This window comes from Capricornis sumatraensis, chromosome 13, assembly GCF_032405125.1.
Source record: "Capricornis sumatraensis isolate serow.1 chromosome 13, serow.2, whole genome shotgun sequence".
In the NCBI taxonomy this organism is placed as follows: domain Eukaryota; kingdom Metazoa; phylum Chordata; class Mammalia; order Artiodactyla; family Bovidae; genus Capricornis; species Capricornis sumatraensis.
This window is the reverse complement of record NC_091081.1, coordinates 37,542,101-37,567,650: the sequence shown is the minus strand read 5'-3', so window position 1 is coordinate 37,567,650 and position 25,550 is coordinate 37,542,101. Positions and strand designations below refer to the sequence as shown.

At 42.8% G+C, this 25,550-nt stretch overlaps 1 pseudogene; it reads right to left on the bottom strand.

Moving 5' to 3' along the window:
• Window positions 1–8,168: 8,168 nt before the first annotated feature.
• LOC138089761 (AP-2 complex subunit beta pseudogene) lies at window positions 8,169–10,949 on the bottom strand (annotated as a pseudogene).
• Window positions 10,950–25,550: the final 14,601 nt, after the last annotated feature.

Below are 25,550 nucleotides of genomic sequence, written 5' to 3'. Positions count from 1 at the left end.
ACCATCTTGTCATAGCCACGAGGCAATAGATGAGGGCATGTCTGCTCTGCAAAAGGCCAATTCAATTGTGACATAAAACAGATGTCATGATCCAAATGAAAAACAAATAGTGGGCTCCCCATCCTGTCATACCAGTCAGGTGGTACCCCCTTTCCACATTTCTACCCACAAGTTATATTAGGAAACAGGTTAAATAGAAAATGCAACATTAGAAAAATTAGAAAACATTCATTGAAAATACCTGGCCCCCACATTTGCAGTGAGCTAAGTTCTGTGAAATTTCTGTGCATACAGGAAATAAAGACAATTGCACGTTTATGCCTGTTTCTTTTTAGTAGTAGTTTCAGGGGCCTTTTAATAAGATTCCACTACAAAGAAAGATACAAAACTTTGGGGGCGAAACCTTACTAAGAAGTTTAAGAGAGTGCATTTCTCTCTCATTGCTAAAGAAAGAACTTTTAGAAAGAATTTCTCAAGGACTCTGAGAAGCTCTGGGCTAATGTGCAAAAGCCCACATTCCCTTTTCCTTGCGCTCTGCGGTTCCCTGACAGCTACTAACTTCTTAAGGGCATCGGCAGAGTTCTGACAACCTTGCACGCGTCATGTGACAGATGAGTAATTCAAGGTTAACCAAGAGACCAGAGGCGCGAACACGGTATGGGCTGAGGGGGCGAGGGCATCGACTTGGGTGAGGAACTCTGGCTTTTTTAGTTTAGAAAAGGCACCCTGCACCCCTGACTGGGGAAGCATAACGCAGCGATCCACGCCTCGCCTTCGCGATTCTGATTTAGCACTTTTCCTCTCGGAAAGACGCCGAATGCGTGAGCTCCGCGAGCTCCAGCTTTCTGAGCTGCGGAGGCTGCTTCTCTGAAAGCCATTCTGCCTTTCTTTTCCCGTCTGTGTTTCCATTTTCTTTCCTGTGTATGAAACCCACTGGCCACCCGCCCTTCTCTGCTCCGTCCCGCCGGTGCCTCCGCAGAAGTCCACTCTATACCTTGGGGGTGGAGAGAAGATGCTCAGTGCGATGCGACACCTGTCGGTCAACCCGCCCCTAGGAGGAGCGGCGGGTGGAGCCCGGCCTGTCGGTCCCCCGCGCGGGCCCCGAGCCCCCAGCGGGCCCAGAGCTGTCGCCCCGGCCCTGGAGCTCCGGCCCCGCGGAAACCTGAGAGCTCTCTGTCCTCCCCTCGAACGCCCTTCTCTGCAAGACTGGAGTCCTACCAGACAAGCTCTGGTGGCCAGACCGCGCACTGCCTCCAGCTGCGGAGAGGTGGGGAGGAGAGGGAGGTTCTGGAACCTAGAGCATGGTCTAAAACAGGTAGGGAGCCCACCCCGTCTCCATTTCTAAAGGGAGTGTCAGGATCAAGAAGCAGGCAGGAGTCCCAGAGGGCCGGCTCACTCACACTTGCCGCTTAAAGTTGGCTTCATCCAATCAGAGCATCTTTATTGAGCGCCTGCTGTGTGCTTGGCGCCCGTCTAGGAGCTTGGGAGGCTGTAGCGAATAAAATATTAAAACATCTCTGCTCTTGCGGAGCTTGTGTTGTTATAAGTCACTCTGATAGTCACACAAGTTCCTGTGAACATTTCTGGATGTTTTCAGCTAAAGTGTGAAGGAACAGAAATCCGAGATTGTTTTTATTTCCACAAATGTTTGCTGATGTCCCGAGGGTTTAAAGAGAAGGAAGGAGGGAGAGGAGGAGGAAAGAAGAAACTTGCAGTGTCTCCAAGGAGTTAGTCCCTTTTTAGGAACTTTGGCTTAACCAGTTTAAATCTCCAAAAAAGAGCCAAAAAAAAGAAAAAAAAGAAAAAAAAACAACAAAACAAAACCCAAACCACCACCACCACCAAAAACCAACAACAAAGCAAACAAAACCAAACCACAAAAAGAACCCCTATTAACTCAACTCAGAAAAACTGCTTGAGCTTCATGTTTTCTCTTTGATTAAATCTGCTGACCTCAGTTGTTACTTAGAAAAGAAGCTGGCTTTTATAAAGCTGAGGCTGGACCACTTCTTGCCCAAGAGAGCCTCATGGGGGTCTGAAGACAGGCAGCCCCAATTCCATTCCAGTGTCATCATTTACTATTAGGCATATATCCTTGGGCAGGTTCCTTAATGTCTCTAATCCTCAACTGCTCCTTCTGTAAAATGAGGGTTCTGTCAATAATAGTTCCCTCTGCTGGATGCTGGAAGGCTTCTTGGGGATGACATGTGCAAGAGCATTTAAACCAGACCTGGCTTGTAGTAAGTGCTCCACAAGTGATACGATGGGAGTTACAGCACCTTTTACCATCTTTCCTCCTTCTCTAATCTGAGTGGTCAGAATGATATGACGAAATGTCATGTGTCTACACATTAAATGAGAAGAATCAGAAAACTTGAAAGATTAAAGAAACTCACTCAGAAATTCAAGAGATCAGACTTTTAAAAAACACGTGTAGTGTTACTGATTATACATTTTAGAACTGGAAGTGATCTTAGAGTTAGTGCTGTATGCAAAAAAAAAAAAAAAGTGTTGCCTTTAAATGAGTACATGCCCTAAAATCTCTCACAGAAAACCAAAGGAATGAAAATGAGAAAAAGGATTTAAAGAGAACTTTAAGAGAATTTAAAGTGGGAGACATAGTGGCCAAGATTTTAGAAGAAGGTGAGGATTGTTAGTATGATAAACAAGATTTCATCATAACATCTTTTAGAAGAAAGAAAAGAAACCAGCCACCTGATTTGTCTCTTAGGTTGGTTCTTGCCTGTTATCAAAACGTCTATGGCAATAGCCTTGTTGACAAACATATTCTATTTCTCTGATAATATAAAAATGTAGTCCACTAGGAGTTTGTAAACCTTACATTTTCTCCAAGTTAAATTCTTGAAGTTTATTTCTCTGTTCCACTTTTCTATTCCTGACAAGATTTTGAGTCTTTTCCATGTAAACTCAAGGGTAGCTTGTCTTATAGTTCTTACCTGGAAGCATCTCTCTTAAAAAAAAAAACAGGGGCCTCTGCAATAATATTTGCCACTCCAATTCTTTGTTTCCAGTGATTGATAATAATGATGACAATCAAAGTCTATCTGACTGTATACTCTAAATGAGGGATGAATAAATCTTTTTGTTGTTGACATATTGTAAAAGTGAAGAAACCATTTAAAAAAAATTGCCCAATATGTTGCATTGTGCTTTACTTGGCCTTGGTAGCTAAAAGGCCTGTGTGAGAGACCACTATTCAGGAAAACATCACCATATGATATTTAATTGGACCTTTGTTTATGTTTGATAGTTCCATAGATGTTGATGGTGGATATGTGACCTTACCTAACATTATGGTGGCACTTTTATATATACTTTGAAAAGTGTCATTACATATATTATTTATTTTTGTAACAATGCTGGAAGGTGCACAGAATAAGTGTTACCCATTTTGCTAATAAAGAAAGTGAGCTTAAAGTTAAATAGACAATAAGCAGTGAAGTAGAATAGAATCCCATGTGGTTGTTACCCTAAACTGTGAGTTCTTTTGATGGTATTACTTCCTTTAAAGAGCAGGAGGGGAGCTGGGATTCAGAGTTAAAACCTGGCCCCTGGATATTAGTGCCTTTTTTTCTAAGCTGGAAACTGGCCTGGGCTGGGATGTCCCTTCTCTCCTAGATCCATCTGCTGTCAACTTGGTCTTTGACTTTACACTTAGTTGAGCACAGCTTCTGAAAAGTGAGTCGCAATCATCCACTCCTATAGGAGGATCTGCCTCCCTCCAAAGCCTTGATGGTGTTCTGGATGGCACTATCGAGAAGTGCTGTCTCCCAACTGAACGTATTGAGTTCATATTCACACTTGGGGTTGAGTTCCTAGTGAGTTGTGACAGTAGGAGGGATTTTAAAGTCCCATTAGATGGAAGAATTCTTTCCTGTTAGGAATCTAACAGATGCCCATTTAGACTGTGAGATTTAAAAGCATTTCTCAGATGGCTGCATCTCAGGATGTTGCTGTGTTTTGTTCCCACTAACAGGAACATTGCACAAACACCAATGAGATATCGCAGTGTTTCCGAAAGTGTGTTCTGTAGAACTCTCCTGCCACGAGATGATCTATAAACAAAGGGTTCTGTAATTATGATAGGTTGGATGGTTGGTTTCAGATCTTTTACTCCTCTTCAGATCCACTTCCTTGCAATGATGTCATCATGGACAGCATATTTTATCACCTCTTGACTTTGGGCTTGGTTGCGTGAACTTGCTTTGTCCGGTTGAATGTAGATTAGAGAGATACTGTGATGATCCCAGACTGGGACTTAAGAAGTGCTTTTTCACTACGTCATTTGAACCTCTGCTATTGCCTGAGGAGAAGGCTGCTGGGCTGAGGAGAGCAAGAGGAGTATGGGACACCAGATCCATAGACCTGCAACTTGAATCAGAGCTGCTTCAAACTGCTGGTCTGTGAGCACAAACAATGGCTGTTTTAAGCCACTGAGTGTAGAATGGCTCATCCAGAATTATTGTGGAAATAGATAGCTGTTACATTGGTCAAAAGAGTTTGAGACACATTGTATATCATGTAATTCCCTCACTCCTTCTTTCAGAGTCATAATCCACAGTGATAGATTAAAGGCTCTGAGAAGGACTGCATTAACCCATGTCTTCCAAAACTCATTTTATTTTTGTATAAATAAATAAAATGGCTTCCCAGGTGATGCAGTGGTAAAAAAAATTCAGTGCAGGAGACACAAAGGATGAGGGTTTGGTGCCTGGATTGGGATGATCCCATGGAGGAGGGCATGCCAACCCACTCCAGGATTCTTGCCTGGGAAATTCTATGGACAGAGAAGCTTGTTGGGCTACAGTCATGGGGTTGCAAAGAGTTGGACATGACTGAGCAGAAAGGAGAGTCCTAATTAATACCCTATACAACGATTGTCCCTAACCTTTTTGGCACCAAGGACTGGTTTTGTGGAAAACAAGCCTTCCATGGGCCAGGGCAGGGGGATGGTTTCATGATGATTCAAGTGCATCACATTGATTGTGCACTTTATTTCTGTTATTATTACATCAGCTCCACTTCAGATCATCAGGCATTAGATCCTGGAGGTTGGAGATTCCTGCTATAGAAAGTACACTTTGGAATTCTTTTAAGTTATTCAGTTATTTGTAAATCCTAGACTTGCTATAAACCTGAAATGAACTCTTAGAACAGTTGACAATGACTTTTAATCCTTACCAATCAACTGGACTCTCAAACTTTGCCTATGTATTTATTTTTATGTATTTGTGTGTGTGTGTGTGTAAATAAGAGTTTACTGACAAAGACAAAGTCAAGCTTCTCCTGCCCCCCACCTTCCCCCAGAACAGATCCCAACAACAAAAGAATGATAAGTATTTTTAGGGGAACACTTAGCCCCCTGCTCCTTCTCTCCAGTCCCAAGGTTCGCAATGCAGACATACGCAAAAGCTCAGGTGAGGACAGACACTCAAGTCAATCTCTACCAGCAAGAGTTCTGGCTGGGTGTGTGCGTTTCCCGTGCCCTTTGTGAGACACCGGCTGACGTTAGAGACAGGCTGCGGTGGCGAATAGGGGACTGCAGGGCAATCTCCACTCGTTCCCCAGTTCGGCCAAGCTCGAAATGGGCCCCGAGGGACACTGCGGTGGAGGCAACAGGCTCTGTCTCTTCAGGAGAGAGGTCCTTTCAGTGGAGCAGAATCCCTCCCCAGCTGCTCAGAAGCAGACTGGGAGGGAGCCTCTTCAAGGAGCGAAGGGCTGGCAGACCAGCTCTGTCAGGTCAGCTGACTACTCCAGCTGTTGCCCATGACTGCCGGGGAGGCTGAGAGACACCGGGTTTCAGGGGCGGAGGGGCGCGTCTCGGTATCGCACTGTCTGCTTACCCTGCCACAAGCTCTGCGGCCTGCCACTGCGGTTTGCTTCGCGGCAAGAACACTGCGTTTGGAGTGCGGACCTTCTTCACTGCTTGTATCCCACTGACTCCACGAGCAATCTCCCAACCACGGAGCTTCACCAACCTACCCACCTCCCACCCACCATCCCGTGCCAATCGTGTTCTCCACGTGCCTGAGGGGTTCCTGTCCCACACCCCAGGAATTCTTCTCGTGGAGAATCTCAAGGCTTAAGAGACTGCTTTGGGGGACCTGCTCCCTGTAGCTTTGTAAGTGGTATGCTGCTGCTGCTGCTGCTGCTGCAAGTCACTTCAGTCGTGTCCGACTCTGTGCGACCCCATAGATGGCAGCCCACCAGGCTCCCCCGTCCCTGGGATTCTCCAGGCAAGAACACTGGAGTGGGTTGCCATTTCCTTCTCCAATGCAGGAAAGTGAAAAGTGAAAGTGAAGTCGCTCAGTCGTGTCTGACTCTTTGCGACCCAATAGACCGCAGCCCACCAGGCTCCTCCATCCATGGGATTTTCCAGGCAAGAGTACTGGAGTGGGGTGCCATTGCCTTCTCCGTAAGTGGTATGAGCCAGGGTTATTTCACTTGCAACACGGTTGCGGGGTAGTTTCTGCTGTTTTCTAAGATTCCTCCTCTTGGACTCACTTTCAGGTCCGAGTCCTGCACGAGGCCTTGGGCCCAGGCGCCTCTGATGAGAGCAGGGGCATCTGAGAGGCGATCTCGGTCATGGACCCTGAATCCCCGGTGCCGGGCAGCAGCAGTCACCACAGGTGAAACTGCGAACACTGCTGAACAGACTGGTGTTCCGGGCACTAAGCGCTCTTCTCTTCGACAGACCACACCCAATGTGCCCGGGGGTGGGGTGGGGGACGGGAAGGGGTTCACACGTTTCCCGATCTTTTGAGAGATGAAAAGCTCTGAAGTGATCTCCACTGCCTGGGAGCCTAAGCAACACAAGTGTCGAGCGGATCAGAGAGCTGAAGGATGACTGTGTGGCACCGGAAGCTCACTTCATCCCCGCATGCACCCTGCTGCCCTCCAGCACTGAGGCTCCCGGAGCAAATTTGCTGCTTCTTCATTCTGGCATCAGGGTTTACCTTCAAGTCCCTGGACAGAGACTCTGCTGCCGCCGGATGCCAGTGAATGGAGCACCAGAATCTCCGTGGAGTGTGAGGAGAGCCATAAGGAAGCAGGACCGGAAAGGTGAGAGAAAGGCATTGAGGAAAGAAAGTCAATGAGAGGGTCCTGCGGTGAGAACAACACTGACTGGGATTTGGAGACCCAGCCCCCACCTCTGTTACCGAATAGTCAACAGTCCTCAGGCAATAACATCCTCTTTGTCTTTTATCTTTTTCCTTTTTAGAAAAACAAGGTTGGATGAGTTATTATGTGAAGTAAGTCGGTTTCCACTCTAAAACCAAGATTTTAGATGTGAATTGGACCTGAGATTAAATTAAATCCAGAGTGGGAGATGTAGGGAGGGCATTTTGATTCCTGTTTCCCATCTCTACTGAAATTCTTTCATCAGTGTTATTCATGTAATTCTTTCATCAGTGTTATTCACGGATTCGATGTGTGGAAAGGAATGTAGTTAAGTTCTCATTCCTCTCAGCCTCCATACTGTCCAGGCCCATTTCCTACACCCTCCAGCACCATTCAAAGAAGACCATTATTCCTAGCTGCAGAGCATCAAAGGAGATGAGAATACGGGGCAGGAGGAATCACAGGAAAAGGAGTTTAGAGAGGAAAAAAGTGATCAGGAACAAGGCCGCTACAGGGTGGCAAGAAACCGCATCTCTTCCCTCCAGACTGCGTGGTTGCTTTAACACTGCTCTCAGTTACACACTATTCCCTCAATTTCTCATATGTACAAAAATATAAAACAATATAGTGCAGTTTACCTTTCAGTGACACTTTTCCTTGCTTTAGAATTTTTTTTTGTCTTTTTCTGCTTTTGAAATGAACTCTTGATTACAGAATATCAAAGTACACTCAAAACTGCCAGCCACTGTAAGCACAGCATGGAGAAGCCGACAAGTAAGGACAGATAGCAGCAGGTGGCACGAGGTGGGAAATGACTGAAGCAGTCGTTACAGATGTTCACAGGAAGCTAAAACGATCCAACAGGCAGTGCCCCAGCGTTAGCGCAGGTTAAACTAGTCACTACCTTGGCGGGTGGCCTCAGTGTGTTCGGGTTCAGATTCTACATGGCAATAACAATTTCTTCCAGTTAAGAGTTCTTGGCCTGCACCGATCATAGGGTAGCCGGAGGGCACCGGACCAGTCTATTAGTTTTTCAAAATGCTGTCGTAGACCTGGTAGATGTACTGGGAGACCTCGGGAGGTCTCCACTTCAGCAAGTGTGTAATTGGGGTTTCCTGGCTGGATACGTAGCTCGGCCAAAATCCAAATGCCATTAGTGAGCTTCAGGGATTGGTACAACATGTCCTGCCCTTCTACATTCCTCTTGGCAATAGTATAAACATTGTTGTTTCGCAACTTGCTGGGAACAGTGTCAAAATTTAAATGACATTTCTTAATCTGAAACTGAAGTTCATTTTCAATGGAATATCCTTCCATGTTGCAAGGAAGACCTGGCGCTCCATTTTGCCGTCTTGTGCAAAAAGCACATTGAGTGGGATGAGGCAGCTGAAGTAGATGACATCAATATTGTTTTTCACAGCCACCTGCCGGTTGTTCAAAGGCTCCCTCTTCATAACTGGGCCCAAGGTGTTGAGAGGCAGGGAGACATCAATGCTCTGGTTTGGTGTCAGTGGTGGATGGATGGCCAGAGGAGTACTGGGGATGACACCAAAGCTATTCTCGTTAAACTGAATTGCAGAGTCTGTCATGTGCTGCAGAGCTTTGTGGTGCAGTTCCATACAGATGTGCCCTTGGGGGTGAGTAAATGTTCCTGAAATCTCCAGGCCTTTAGCCTTTACCGCAGGCAGCCACACAGCCTTAGAAGGCACGTATCCACCAGGTGCCATGCCTATCCCTGTGGAAAGTTCAGATAGGTCATTCAGACCACTGCTGACCACAGCAGCAGTAGGGGAAGGAGCAAAGGTTGCAGGCACTGATGATGGGATGAAGGACTGTCCCACCAGACTATCTAGTCCTCCTCCCAAGAGATCCACTGCTCCCATCTGCATGGACGATACCTGTGGCACATTGACTGGGGGACCAAGGTCAAGGTTTAAAAGATCCCCCAGAGGGTCACCCTGGGAGGGGATAACCTGAGGCTGTCCTGGGTTAGTGGCAGTGATGCCAACAGGGCTGTCACCCGCATCAGTGCTCCCATGATGTATTGGCGTGTTTGCGATGGATTCCATGACTTCCTTCCACAAAAGCATTGGGCGGCTTATGGTACACTGCGGCCAAAGAACCAGTGTGGCAGATTAGCTCCTCCAATAGAGCTGGCTCAATAAGCTCTGTCTCCTCAGAAATCAGTGGCTTTTCAGACAAGACTACTTCTTTAGCTGTGACAGGATCAGTTGAGAGAAGGCACCAATAAATATAGCCCTGGTCTCGAAGGTCAGGATTATCAGAATCCTGTGTTGCCAAATTCAAGACCTGCTTACCAGCTCCTGTGTTTCTGATGGTTTCTTGAGAAACAGCTTCACTATGGCAGTGAGCAGAGGGAGCTGCACTTGGGTGCTTTCCTCATGAAAACCCTCCAGGAAGCTCTCTAGTAACTCATCTGCATTGTCAATTCTTTCAGCACATTCTCCCACAATCCAAATCATAGCTTCTCAAGCGTCTGGCTCATCCAGTGGATCTAAGATCTCACACAGTGTGGCAATGATACTTTCATATTTGTTGGGGGTATTTGTGGAAGATGTTCCTGATGACAACAATCGCCTCTTGGACCACAGAATTTACTTTGGTTTGGATGAGATCAAGCAATGTGCTCACACAGCGCTCTGCAGATTGCTCCACCTTGGTGGCACACCATCCAATGGCTTGCACAGCTTTGCACACAAAATCAACATCCATCTCTGTGGCATATTCTATCAGTTCAGCCAGAACCTGAGTAATGTTGGCTTGGAATCACGATGTCCAATTTCTCTAGTTTCACATAGATGGGATCATTGTACTTCACAAAGAAAACTTTTATTTCCTGCTTCGAGATTTCAGGCCTTTTCTGGACAATTAGGTTGATGTTCCTCAGGCGTATTGCACCTCTGGCTCCCCAGACAGCCAAGTGACAAGCGGAGGGGCCAACTTCTTCCGCAGCGTATTGTAGTCGTCAGAGTCCTCGGGTAGCAACTCTAGAAATTTCATTAGGACTTTTACTGCTGAAAGCACCACTGCTGACTTGGCATGAGATAACCAGGGAGTTACCCGCTCACAGATGTTCTGAGCCTCCCAGTCATCTTTAGGATTGTAATTAGACAGTCCAAGATGAAAATCTGGACCCATTCAGTGCACTCATTCAGGGCTGTCAGTAGCTTATTAATGTTCTGTGGACATAGATCGAGTAAGTTGATGTTGGGGTGAGATTCACTGATTTCAGATAATGCTGCTATAGCATTAGCTACCACCATTGGATTTGAATCAGCTATGTGATCCCACAGAGAATCCAGAAATTGCTGATCTTCCATCATCTGGTCATTGATATTACGGAGTTTTGCCACACAGACTGCTGCTGTCTTCTGGACGTAGTGATCACCATCCTTTAAGCACTTGCGGAGGGGCTTACAGAGATATTCTGTAATCTTGTCCACCTGAATGCACCGCATGGTTCTGACTGCCAAGGCTTGAATCAGAGGATTTGGATCTTTACAGTCCATCACAAAGCTGTTGACATTCATGATGGCCATATCTGGTTGACTCTTGGCGTAGTTCATAAAGTAGAGATACACAAGCTTCTTCAGTTCCAGGTTGTCTATCTGCATATAGTTCACGACATCTGGAAAGAGAGAGCTAACATCTTTCCCCACAGTCATACCAGCAATCACTTTCTTCACAGCCTCCTTCCTCTTTTCTTTCTTTTCATTGTTGAGTTCAGCCTTTAATTCAAAGATTTCTCCCTCTCTACTGGTTGTGAAGTACTTGGAGTCAGTCATGGTTTTGGATCTTTAATGTGCACCATAGGCAAGGGCGGGGGTGGCAGCAGCAGCCAGAGAGCACTGCCGAGCGGTGTTATAATGGTTTCCTACACATCACGACTCCTCCAGGTCTAAGCCCCTAAACTTTGGTTATTAATAAGTCCCCATTTGCCTTCTCATGGCTGCTGAATTTCACCTCAGTGACTTGTATTATATGGCTCCCAGTTTCTAAATGATTAAAAACGATTTTCCACTGCTGATGCCAGCCTTATTTCAGAATGATTTCACAATCAGTATAAAAACATTTATTTAAAAATAAATGACCAATGAATTAAATTGATCAACTTTAATTACTTTCATGGGTTCCCCCGCCTTAAACATCAGATATCTAATATTTGGTATTAAAATTACTATTAAGTTCATTCAGAAACCATGTTGGTGCCAAAACCAAAAATGAGCAACCAGAAATACTCATTACTTTCTCCTCAGTTTTGAGAAAGATGGACGGAACACACACAGTAGAGCTTTTTTCCAAGCTTCGTCACAATGCCGAGCACCAAAGAAGACACAGTGGTTCCAGGACACAACTCCCTTTTAGTTTATTTTGGGTGACTATGAGTTGTTGGTATCTTTTATATTCTTTAAGGGGCCTTGGCATATGCATTCATTTCAAACACTCACAGGGGCTTATGTTAAAAACTAACCATTAGCAATGAGGTCAGTGCAACAATTTATACTTTTTTCTCCCAAGTTTTTGAAGAATAATCATAGATTATCATGTATGCTGTTTTAGCAACTGTGAATCATTATGATCTAGAATGTTTTAACATGAAAAATCAGTTGACTTTTCCTTTCCTTAGGTGAACTTCATTACATTAAATTTGCACATAGCTGGTTACTCTATGATAAGTTTTTATCTGTTAAAGTGTTAGTAAAGCTTTTTTCAGTGGCATTTAAAGGGTATTTTTAGGAGCATGTTTAAAGACATCCATTTACATTTGACAAAGTGCTCAGAGACTTGAAGAAAGTAATGAGGGTAGAAAGACAGGTGACGAACTTGACAGTATTGACAATATTCTGCTCAATAATCTCTCAATCATGTTTTGAGTGCAGTTGCCAAGCCTTGACAAATACTCTTGAAGATAGCATATAGTAAAATTGTAACTTTTCACCTTGAAGAAGTTATAGTTTTCTGCTTAAAGAGGGTTGTAATGAGCTAATTAATTTTCTTTTCTTGGGAAACCAGTCAAACTAGCTAAACAACTAACTTGAAAATTAACCAAGCAGCCAGTCAACCAACCAAAAAGCAAACCCACCTGCTACACACCAGTAATTATTCCAAGCATTGGGGGAACAAAGATGGACAAGATGTCATCCCTGTCAATGAGGTGAGATATTTGCAATATTATGAAGAAAATAAATAAATAATTGCAGTATAGCATGAAATGGAAGTACGATAAATGCATTTCCAGATAGAAGTAAAACATGTACATTCAGTATTCTTGAAGGAAGTTTACTTCAATAGGTATGTTCCTTTGAAGGACAAGGGTTTTGACAGGTTAGTAAGGCAGAGAACACAGCCTAACTTTCATTCTTTGAAAAACCGAAAGGTGCTTTTGTTTGGATTTTAAGAATGACAACCACAAGGACTCACTGTTGACCACCACCTTTAATTTTTGGAATGAGAACTACATACTGTGTACTAACCAGTTATCCTGAGCATAATTGTACATAATAATCCATGTATAAGTTAGAAGAAGATAGATGTTAATATCTAACTCTATCCTCAAGAATTTGTGAAAAACTTTAATGTAGCAAATTTAGGTAAATTGACTGGTTTAATCGAGTTGATATTTCTCCTGTTGCCTCAGGTTCAGTAACCCTCTGATATGTCTCCAGTGCCTCTGAGATAGAAATGCTAGGATCTTGTTTTCAGTTTCAGCTAATTCACTTGCTAAAGTTTTACTGACTTCAGTGTTTGTAGGGATAAAAGCCTTCTAAAATGCTCTGAGAAGTACCTGGTGCTTACAACTCAGGTAACTATATATCTTAGTTTGCCTGGGACAGTTTCATTGATGACTTTGTCTCAGTGTGATTATTAATAGTGTCTAATGCCAGCTTTGTGAGCCCCTGGGGCAGCCACCCATGTGTTCTACTTATTCTTTGGGGAAGGAATGGTAATGTTATGGTTGATTCCCTTTGTCTTCAAAATTAGGTATAAACTGGAAACAAAGCAGACATGTGGTGGGTACCATGATACTTCCTATGGAGCACCATTTCTACCTTCCTTGGGAGCAGTAGCTCAGAATTCTAAGGTTTTATCATTTATCATTTCATTCCCCCCTCAAATGAGCTTCACACACACACACACACACACACACACACATTCTTTGAGAGCACAGAAGAAAGCTTGGCAGACCTTGAGGAAGGACTCTGATTAGACTTGGCAGTGCTGGTTAATGGATTTGGAGGGTGAGTGGAGAAGAGGGTAGGGAAAAACTATCTCATGTATGCAAGGCAATCATTTGGGTGTGTCTTCTTAACACAGGTCACAACATAAATGTTACTGCTATGAATCATAAATGTGTAAACTTACAGCTAGTCAAAAATATACTAGCAGACATGCGCTCAATGGTAGTTAGCAGTCTGCATACCCAAAAGAATTCTTTGCAAAGGGGTCCAGCCCAGTAAGTCCATGAGCAGCAGGAACAAGTCTCTCCCTCCAGGCTTTGGGAGACAACTGGAGCTATCATTTTGCATGTACTCCACTGAGTAGCGCCTCTCCAAGCTCAGGTTGTTCACGATTCTGTTCTTAGGAAGAACAGACTTCTCAATTTCATTGCAGTAAGCTATAGTGAGTTCATTTCTCAGAGAATTTATGAAATATTTAAAGATCATATTTTTCTATTTCCAGCATTATATTTTCAACTTATTATTTTAGTAATTTATAAATGCCCTTCAATTTGGAATGTTGTTGTTGTTCAGTTGCTAAGTCGTGTCGTACTCATTGCGACCCCGTGATACAGATACTCAAAAAGTGGTTTAATTTATTCCACTTTTAGTAAAGAGTCATTTGAAAGCCAAAGCAGAGACTGAAGAAAACTCACTGGTTTACTATCTTCTCAATCCTGGAAGATTTCACCTCTTCTTATTTCAAAGGTACACTGTATCCTTGTGTACTGAGCAAAAATAACTCTACTGTACAGTAAAAATGTCATAAAGTACTTGACAATTTCCAGATTACAAAACATGTTTATAGAAGAATTGATATTAAAGTTTAGAGGAGCATCTAAAACCAGTCTCAATAAATATCTTCAAAAAACTTATAGGAGCAGCGTGATAAGAAAGGCAGTTCGAAACGTGAATCTAGGTATGAATTGGAATCAAGTCTAAGGATGTTTTTTACAAGTTGTGTGCTTTGTGGAAAGTCATTTAATGTTTCTGAGTCTCAACCTCACTGTGGATAAAATGAGGACAATAAAACTTGCCCTACCCACTTTACAAGGTAAACAAATATGATTAAATATAGGAAAGTATTTTATCAAGTGGAAATACTTCACTTCCTTCAGTCTATTTGGAAGTATTATACTCCTGGAAGAAATAAAATACATCTACTTTCAAGGCTGAGCTTCTTAGTCTGTCTCTCTTTCCTTTAACAACTTCACTCCCTTTTTGCAAACTAAAGCCAAATAAGTTAAGGTCAACAAGAATTTATCAAGAATCTGTTGGAATATAGCAATGAAGGTGAGGTGGCCAGGGCTTCTAGTCAATGGATGCTTCAAAAATGCTGGTCTTTGTCAATTCTACACCACTGGTTCTTGCTCTTACCAGTGGCTGGAGTTGTTGGACACAAAGATAAGTAAGACATTGCTCCTGCCATTAAGAGCTCACAACCAAGTGAAGGGGACAGACACACACCTAGACTAGTTTGAATATATGGCAGTAAAGAGACAGTCACGGAGGAAAATGGAGGCACTGAGCTAAGTCTGACTCTCAACTGGTAAGTTTAAAGAGATCCTTTAAGTGGGAAGGATGTCACATGTGTCAGAAAGCCTCTGTAACAATCATTATGGCAGATTTTGCAGGACTTACAGTTGGGACAGAAATTACAACTCCTTGCTTGTAGTGTAAAAATAACTACAGCAAGTTTTGTTGTAGGACAGATTTGTGCCTAAAACATGTGATGTCAATTACTTGTTATATTTCTGGGTTTCAGTTTCTTTACCTATGATCCATGGGTAATAATATCTACTGCAGACCACTGGAATGTAATGTCTATGAGGGAAGGGATTTGAGCCTCTTTTGTTCATTACTGAATCTCCATCACTCAGAAAATGGTAAGTACTTACTTGGCCCATAGTGAGGGCTCAATAAATAATTTTTGAAGTTGTTGAATAAATGAAGGAAGCTATTTGGCTTCCAGTGTTAACTTTTTAGCTAGTTTTATTTGAAAAGACACAATAAAGTTGAGAAGGACCCAGTTGGAGAGGGTCCAGTGTTGGAGAGGACCCAGTGCTTTATTGTATGCTTTTCAATTCTAATTTCATCTGTCTTCCAAATCGGTATTTCAAAGGTACACAATACCCTTATGTATGGAGTAAAAATAGCTTCATTATATAGGAAAAAGGAGAAAGTTATGTGAGCAGACTATACTCCTAATGTTTCACCCATGTATATCCATGCCATCTGCCATGTTTCAATGTCCATCCATAGTGATAAGTTTGCAAGGATTTGAGCACTTAGGTCTGTCTATGAAGATGGTATCATCAAATACTCTTTTTCTGTTTTTCAGTGTTTTGGAGTTTCTTTTTTCATGGGCATACCATTATTCTGCAAATTACTTTTTCCATTTAAAATTGTCCAAGAGAAAAATGTGAATGTGCTTGAAAAGATCACCTATCAGGCTGCCCCTTTTATATAATTTCTCGCTTGATGGATTGATGTATTTCACATTTCACTGGGAAGCTGTCACACAAATTTTACCTTAGAGAGTTGACGGACCTCCCCAGATAGAAGGCTGTGTCTTGGAAAGGCAAAGGCCTCGCTGACACTTGAGTCTAGAACCAGAGGCAGTTCTCAGCACTGGCCACTTGGTGGCAGTGGCAACTAAGTGCCAACTGAAGAAGTCAGGGTACACAGAAATGTGGGATCCCTAAATCCCTATGCATTCAAGCTTTAGGACCCGCAAGAGGTCAACCCCAAGGTTTAGAAGAAATTTTGCTAATTGAAAAAGAGGCTATAGTAAAAATTTAAATTTCTAATTCTAGTTCATAACATTGATATAGGCCTATAGTTAGATGACACCCAGAAAGGTCAATAATGAATATTTCCACAGTGCCCTTTAATAAGCTTTACCTTCACTCCACATTGGTCACATGCTTTCCGGGCCTTATCCCAGAACTAATTATCACCCTGAAGTCTGCCCTTCTGAAATCTGAAACTCTTCACTATTTTTTACTTTTCACTTTTAGTGCAAAGGCTGTATTCTCTCCAAGACCACAGACTCTTGAGTTCTTCTCTTTAATCCTTGATTCAGCCCAGGCTCCAGGGTCCATCCTGCAACCCCTTCCTACAGTAACCTCTTTGCCCTTCTTTGATCCCCTTGTGAGAATGCAGACCCACCCCCCTCCCAATCCCTCTCCTCTTCTATATTCTCTAGCATCCCATGGCAAGGGTAGCCAGAGGACTAAGTTCTCACCAGTGAATGTGAGTGAAAGGGATGTTTGCGGATGTCACCTTTTTAAAAAGAAAATTCCTTGCTCTAGACTTCCTCTCCTCCCTTTCCGATGAGTTAGAATACTGATGAGCCAGGTAACTGACTTAGACTGCACAGATGAGGACAGGATGGGGGGAACCTATGCCCAACCTAAATTCATGGGCCAGAGCCTCCCAGACCTGTGATTATGAGGTATGTCACACTAAAGGTTGACATTTGCCATCTACCTCTAGAAGTAAGTCACAAGCTGCTGCCATTGCTGACCTTTAACACATCCTGAAAGGAATTCAGACTAGAGACCAGGAGTGAGGCATTCTGTGTTCTGGGAAAAACTGGCAGAACAGGCCTTCAGACTGTTAGATATTTTCAGGGGAAGATTTGATGAGTCGAATTTTTGCATCTCCTCTTATCTAGAAAAGCACTAAAACCTTTCATGTGATGTTTGCTCTTGATGGCTAGCAGCAACCTTCGTGAGACTAGCAGTTACCTTCTGAAAGAGTGTGTTCTTGATTGCGTGTACTCCCCCTCACCACAATCTCATATATACTGACCTTCCCCCCTCTACCTCTTTGGGGCCGATTCTCAGAGCTATCTGAAATGCTGCCTCCCAGGCTATAGTTCTCATTTTGCCCCAAATAAAATTTGACTCACAACTCTCACACTGTGCATTTTTTTTCAGTAGACAGCTGCAAAAGAAATAAATTTGTATTTTATGTGAGCCATTGTGTGTTGGGGTCTTTTTGTCATAGCCGCTTAATCTTTACCTTGAACAATACAGGACATACTTGAAGGAACCCCATGCTGAGATCAATCCAGCTCTCTACTTGCCCCATGTTTAGAGTCTGAGCGCTTCCTGGGATGAGCAGCCTACCCTGACTGTCTCCACTACGTACGAACACAGGCTTTCCCCAGCAAGTGGGCCCTCACATTGCCCAGTGGTCTTTTTTTCAATTATTAGTTGACTCACATTCTCCCTGGTAGCTTTCTCAATTCTTTCAATTCTTCTTTCAGTTCTTTCCTGCAAGCATCTTCTAGTTCACAGAAAAAATAGAAAAGATCAGGAATTGACTCTTTCAACTTCTTGCAGCTATCCTGACATTTGAACCTCTTGTCCTAATGGCATTGCTTCCCTTCTGTTCTCTGAGCCTCATTCTTCCACGTACCCTGGGCCTCATGCCCTTCTACCTCAATGGAGGCTTGAATCCATCAGTTTTCCTTGTCTTCCTGGCACCATCAAATGTTCCTTCTCTGTTTATTCTTTCTAATTGAAATTTATGTGTGCTTATTTTCCATTTCCTATTTTATTTTTATTTTTTTACTTTATAATACTGTATTGGTTTTGCCATACATCAACATGAATCTGCCACTGGTGTACATAAGTTCCCACTCCTGAACCCCCCACCCTCTTCCCTCCCCATACCATCCCTCTGGGTTATCCCAGTGCACCAGCCCCAAGCATCCTGTATCCTGCATCGAACCTCGACTGGCGATTCATTTCTTATATGATATTATACATGTTTCAATGCCATTCTCCCAAATCATCCCACCCTCTCCCTCTCCCACAGAGTCAAAAAGTCTGTTCTGTACATCTGTGTCTCTCTTGCTGTTTCACATTCAGGGTTATCGTTACCATCTCCCATTTCCTATTTTAAAACAGCAATTCAAACCTTTGCTTTGATCACATCAAGCTAATACTTATCTTCTTTCTTTCATAGTAATGCTCTTTAAAAGTCTTGTCTACACTATATATATTTTTTTTCTATATTTATAAATATATTGATAGTTTGGAGAATGTTACTTAGAAACCAGAATCTGGGAGCTGGGTGCAGGCTTTCTTTTGAATAATTGCAACTCAATACATGCTTTCACAGCTGATGTTTTTGTTACTACATGGACAAATAAATTGATTCTAGGTTTACAGTTGATTTTACATCCCCCACCCCCAACACACACATATTTTTTCGTATGTGAATGTTCAGTCATATCTAACTCTTTGTGACCTCATGGACTATAGCCCACCAAGCTCCAGTGTCCATGGGATTTCCCAGGCAAGAATACTGGAGTGGTTTGCCATTTCCTTTTCTAGGGGATCTTCCTGCATCAGGGATCGAACTTGCATCTCCTCTGTCTCCTGTAGTGGCAGGCAGATTCTTTACTGCTGAGCCATCGGGGTAACCCACATATTTTTAAAGAATAAACAGATTGGGGAAAGGGACACAATCTTCCTTACAGAGGACAAAATATTGTATGTAAATAACAGGCTGCCTCCCTAGGAATTGGAGCTTAATTCTTTCCTCCTTGAGTATAGACTGGACTTAGTGACTTGCTTCCAAAGAATAAAATGTAAAAACAAACAAAAATAACTTTATAGTAGAGAAATCTAGCTGACACTACCTTAAGAAAGTGATCAGGATTAACCTAATTAGTGATGTCATGTGCCCTCTGCTACTATGTGATGGGAGAGGCACTTCACATCTGTGACATTCTTCCTTAGAACCCATAATCCCAGGGTTCTCATAAGAAAAACATCTAGCAAATGAAAATTGAGGGATATTTTAAAAAATATCTTACCAGGACTTCTAGACTGTCAAGGTCATTAAAAACAAAGACAGACTGAGAAACTCATAGACTAGAAGTGGCTGGGAGACACAACAATTAAATGTAATGTCTAATCTAATGTAATTCTAGTAACACCCTGGAGCAGAAAAAGGACATAGGGAAAATGAATGAAATCTCAATAAAGGATGACATTTAGTTTACAGTAATTGTTATGATTAAATGCTTATGTCTCCCCCCTCCGATTCATATGTTGAAATACTAATCCCAATGTGATGGTATTTGGGGTGGAGACTTTGGGAAGTGATTAGGTCAGGAGGATGGAGCCCTCATGAATGGCATTAGTGCCCTTATTAGAGAGGAGATCAGATAGCTAGCTAGCTTTCTTTCCACCACATGAGGATACAAGAAGTCAGCCCTCTGCAACCCAGAAGAGGGTTCTCACCAGAACGCAACCATGCTGGGCCCTGATCTCTGACTTCAGCTTTCAGAAATATGAGACATAATGTTTGATGTTAAAGTCCCCAGTCAATGGTCCTTTGTTATAGCACCCTGAATGAAGATAGTAATGCAGTTACTAATATACCACAGTTGTAACTAATAGACCACAGATATGTGAGATGTTAACAGTAGAGGAAACAAGGTAAAGAGTATACAGGAACTCTGTGGACCTCCCTTGCGATTTCTGGTAAGTCTAAAATTACTATAAAAGAGAAAGTTTATTTTAAAAACTCCTGTAACATGGAAGACACTGAAATTCATTCCTACAAAACCAAAGAGTAATTGAAGACACTATGAAGGACTCAAATAGTATGGGCAGATATATTTCTGAAATTTACAGTTGAGGTTTTGAATATCTTGACTTGTGGAAAGAATATTTTCATGGAGCTTCTATTTTTTGGATAGATTTTAGATATATTGGATAAATTTATATTGTCAACTGAAACTGAAGATATTGAGAAAACTTAGGTTTCACAGTATTTAGATATTTAGCAAATATTCAAAAGAATAATATAGAGGCTACTTTATACAAGTTTTTCTACTTTCTTAAGAAGTCATTTGTCAAAGAGCTGTACTCTGAATGGGAGCAAGAAACAGTGCCTGTGACAATATTTACACATTTCGAGTAAAAAACATTGGAATAGAGAATATTCGCTATAATTGACTTTGTTTCTATTGGGTACCTCAGCATTTGTGGGGGTGTCCCAGGTGTCACTACTGCTAAAGAACCCACCTGCCAATGCAGGAGACATAAGAGATGTGGGTTCGATCACTGGGTTGGGAAGATCCCCTGCAGGAGGGCATGCAGCCCGCTCCAATGTTCTTGCCTGGAGAATCCCATGGACGGAGGAGCCTGGCGGGCTACAGTCCCTGGGGTCACAAAGAGCTGGACACAACTGAGAGACTGAGCACACACACATGGTAGTCCTGTTTTTAATTTCTTGAGGAACACTCATGCCCTCCTTCTTGGGTTCCCATCTCCTCAAAATTTTATTTTTAAGTTTTTATTTTATTTTTTAATTTTTGCCTTCAAGAGATGGAAATACCAGACCACCTGACCTATCTCCTGAGAAATCTGTATGCAGGTCAAGAAGCAATAGTTAGAACTGGACATAGAACAACAGACTGGTTCCAAATTGGGAAAGGAGTATGTCAAGGCTGTATATTGTTACTCTGCTTATTCAACTTATATGCAGAGTACATCATGAGAAACACTGGGCTGGATGAAGCACAAGCTGCAATCAAGATTGCTGGGAGAAATATCAATAACCTCAGATATGCAGATGACACCACCCTTATGGCAGAAAGCAAAGAAGAACTAAAGAGTTTTCTGATGAAAATGAAAGAGGAGAGTGAAAAAGTTGGCTTAAAGCTCAACATTCAGAAAACTAAGATTATGGCATCTGGTCCCATCACTTCATGGCAAATAGATGGGGAAACAATGGAAACAGTGACAGATTTTAAATTTTGGGGTTCCAAAATCACTGCAGGTGGTGACTGCAGCCATGAAATTAAAAGACATTTGCTCCTTGGAAGAAAAGCTATGACCAACCTAGATAGCATATTAAAAAGCAGAGACATTGCTTTGCCAACAAAGGTCTGTCTAGTTAAGACTATGGTTTTTCCCGTAGTCATGTATGGATGTGACAGCTGGACTATAAAGAAAGCTGAGCGTCAAAAATTGATGCTTATGAACAGTGGTGTTGAAGAAGACTCTTGAGAATCCCTTGAATTGTGAGGAGATCCAACTAGTTCATCCTAAAGGAAATCAGTCCTGAATATTTGTCGGAAGGACTAATGTTCAAGCTGAAACTCCAATACTTTGGTCACCTGATGCGAAGAACTGACTCCTTGGAAAAGACCCTGATGCTGGGAAAGCTTGAAGGTGGGAGGAGAAGGGGTTGACAGAGGATGAGATGGTTGGATGGCATCACCGACCTGAGGGACATCAGTTTGAGTAAGCACCAAGAGGGGAAGCACCCACAGGGAAGCCTGGCGTGCTGCAGTTCTTGGGGTTGCAAAGAGTTGGACATGACTGAATAACTGAACTGAACTGAACTTTTGACTGCACCTCATGGCATGCAGAGAAGGTAATAGTACCCCACTCCAGTACTCTTGTCTAGAAAAATCTCATGGACGGGGGAGCCTGGTGGGCTGCCGTCTATGGGGCTGCCCAGAGTCGGATACGACTGAAGTGACTTAGCAGCAGCAGCAGCAGCAGCAGCATGGCATGCAGGATCCTAGTTCACTGACCAGGGATCAAAGCTGTGCCCCCTGCATTGGGAGCAGGGAGTTTTAACCACTGGACTTCCAGGGAAGTTTTTTGAAGTTTTTGAAGTTTTGAAGGGTTCTTTTTTGAAGTTTTTCTTTCTTGTTTTGAAGTTTTTAAACCTACAATAAAGTTGAAAGAACAATATAGTAAATACTCATATTTCTTTCACCAAAAAATGAATAATAATTCCCTAGTGGAAAATGTAGTCACAGTTTCCCAACTGTCCCCCAAACAATTTATTGCATAGCCTTTTAAAAATTCCTGTGTCTAATGAAACTTCATGCACAGCATGTGTCTGTGTTGCTTTTACATCTTTTAACCTAGAACAGTCCAGTGCCTTCTTTAGTTTATTTTTCACATTATTGACTTTTTTGAAGAGTCTGTAGAACAGAATGTCCTACATTCTAGAATTGTCTATGCTTCAGTTTTTAAAGTGTTATAAAGTGAATTAAGAACATGTGGCCTAGGTCCCTTTTATTTGACCAGGATGTTTTAGAGACAGGACTTTTAGGCATAAATACCCATCATGATGTGGAAAGGTTTCCTTCAACATACAGGAGAAAGGGGCTTCTTTCCGTACAGTAAAGGAAAAAAAACAACAACAACAGATATTTTAATGAAGAAGTAATCATTCAGAATCTGTTGATAACTTCTTTTAAAAAAAATGTTAGGTAAAATTCCCACTAAGTAATTTCTGAAGCACAGGAACTAGATTTGAAAAGAAATATTTCATATACTTAAAGTACATCATTCTTACTTTACGTTTTCAACAAACATTACACCTGTGTACATTTGGACTAACATGACTTGTTTCACATGCTAATTAGGATTTATGCTAATTAATAGCCCAATACGGTGATAAAGAGTTTTTTTTAAATTTTAGTCAATCTTCCTACACAATATCATTTGTTTTGGTCACTCTTGGCAGAGAATTAATTGCAGGGTTTTTTGCGGGGGGGCAGAGAATAAAGCAGGCATAGGCATCAATCCAAATCAATTCTACTTTCATTTAAACAGACTGACTTGTATTGAATCAGTGAATAGCATGTGTCTGGTTTTACTGCACTAAGTGCCGAGCAAAGATAAAGAGAACATAGCTGGTATGGTTCTTGCTTTGGAAGATATTATTTTCTAATGGTATAAATAAGGGAAACACACTGATATATGGTTTTCCACTTTCCATTGTTTTTTGCTATATATATGTGTGTGTACATATATTTATGTACACAGAGACATTACCTTTTGAAAATATAAAGTTTTGTTTTAAATGCTTCATATCTGTGGCCTTAAATCAACTATCTTTTAACATCTTATGCAGAAGATGTTAGGTGCTGAAGAAATGCCTTTTGCCCAAATGAGCTGAAATTTCTTTTGAGCATATAACTGTTTTCAAACTGCTGTCACACATGGTCTGGGTGCATTTCATCTGCATTGAAATTTAGAGAGAGCTCTTGACAGTTGATAGCGTGGGGCCCTGCAGGGTGAGAAGAGAAGCCGTGCCAGCCTGGAGGAGAATAACATGACCTTAGAGCTGACCTTGAAAGACAGCAGGAGTGTGTGGCTCCCTGGCACCTCCCTTCGGGGCAGATGAATCCCTGGACATGCACAGAAGAGAACAATAGCTCCATTAGCATTCAGAGCCATCCACCTCCAAGTGCTGCCTCCTCCAGTGTCCCCTGCAGATGGGAAACCTGGGGATCTTTAAAGGGATTTTATGATAATTAGGATGCCACTTAGATGCTCATCCTTCTCTACAGCATCATCATGAAGTAACTACCTCACCCCTTGTGCTGTTGTTAGAGAGTGAAGAAAATTAAAATTACCCAATTTCTTTGTTTACATGGAAGTCTCACCCAGTTGCATACATTTACATAGTTAGATAAAATGTATCCCTTCTGGCACCAAATAGCATTGGATCAGTCTCTTCACCTAAGCAGAGGGGGAATAAAAACATCCACTGTGTTCATTTCCCAGAGTTGCAGAATGAACGGGTATGAAAGTGCTACAACAAGTATCATGGCTGTTCTTGACCCAGGGGTCGCACTCCTGGGTCTCCTGTATCGGCAGGCGGTTTCTTTACCACTAGCGCAACCTGCCACATCTCAGGCCACCTCCTTCTCCTCTCTTAACTCGACAACGGTGTCAAAAGTATGCTGTCTAGTTCTGCTCTCTTCTTTCTTCCTCCATGTAGTGGATAAGATGGTTGTCTTGACCAGTCCCAGCCACCTGTCTCTACTGTGACAGCTGTGTGGTTTGTGTGGGACTGGCCCTACCCCCACCCCCAGTGCAAGTCCTGATGATTTAAAGCCTACCAGGAAAATGCAAGACGTGTTATGACAATAATGGGTTTGGACAACTCAGGACTGATCCAGTCAGCCCCCACACCTATCTGGCCAAGGGACTGGTTCAAGATGGTCCAGTAAGCTTAAAGCTCAGGGCATTTGTCCTAAGGTTGGTAGAAGCCATCCTGCTTGATCCTCCTGTAGGAAGGAGGTAACATGAGGGGTGTGTGGACTGGCAGTCATCCTAACCAGTCAGCCTAGGATGAAGCCGCCACACTGGAAGGCAGAGCTGTCAGAATCTCAGAGAAATGGAGTAACATACTCTATCAAACTCTGCCTAAAGCCCTTTCTTCCCCTGAACTTTTCAGTAAAGTTAACTAATCAATTCTCTTCAGGTCTTTTTTGGGTCTCTTACAAAGATTCCTGATGGCTGCATTCCACAGAGGCAGAATGATCCCTTCAAACTTCAATCAGACTGTATTATGGCCTACTGTGCTTGTCCAGTCCTTCAGTCTTTTCTTTTTCATTAGGTTCTACCCCAGTTTGGCTGGCTGCAAAGAATGAAATTTGAATGGTGCCTCTGGAGGTTTTTCAAGGCCCAGACCCAAGTCCCATCCTGACTCCTATCTTCCTTGGGCTGGAAATGTCCTCTTTACTCCAGCTACTGGCTGGACTATGGATCCAAGCTGCCAATCACTGGACCATCATGAGCCATGTGGCTGCCACCAGCTTGTCCTGAGCACAGCCACAGCCTCGGGGGTCTCAGTACAGCTGCTGCTGTGTCACTTTGCTCAACCCACTGGATGGACTCCCTTTGGACTCTGTTGTCTGCCTAGAAAAAGTCAGAATGTGCCGCCCATTCAGCCCACACACCCAGTGTACATGAAAGCTTCTTAAGCTCCCCCTCCTTCCATCTTGTTGTGGAGGAGCTGATCCCACGTCCACTCTGGGGAGTTCTTGGCCCTTCTCCTCTGGGATGTGTTGTTGTCAAAGAGGACAGCAGGGTAAAGAACCAGGCAGTAGAGGAAAGTCAATTATGGAGCGAAGGAGTGCTTCAGTTGTGAACAGAGGCAAATCCAAGAGGTAGGACAGTTACATTTCTGTTAACCACAGACATCAAAGAAAGACTAGTAACCCAAGTCTTCAGCTGTACTCCCCTTCCAGCCGCAGGCCTGCCTTTGTTTTTGTCGTCACTCACACATGGATGTGAGGCGGACCAGAGATTAATGGGAGCAAATGTGGTGGAGACGCCCTCAGCTCAGAATGTCTTGTCTGTTCTACCACAGAGGATT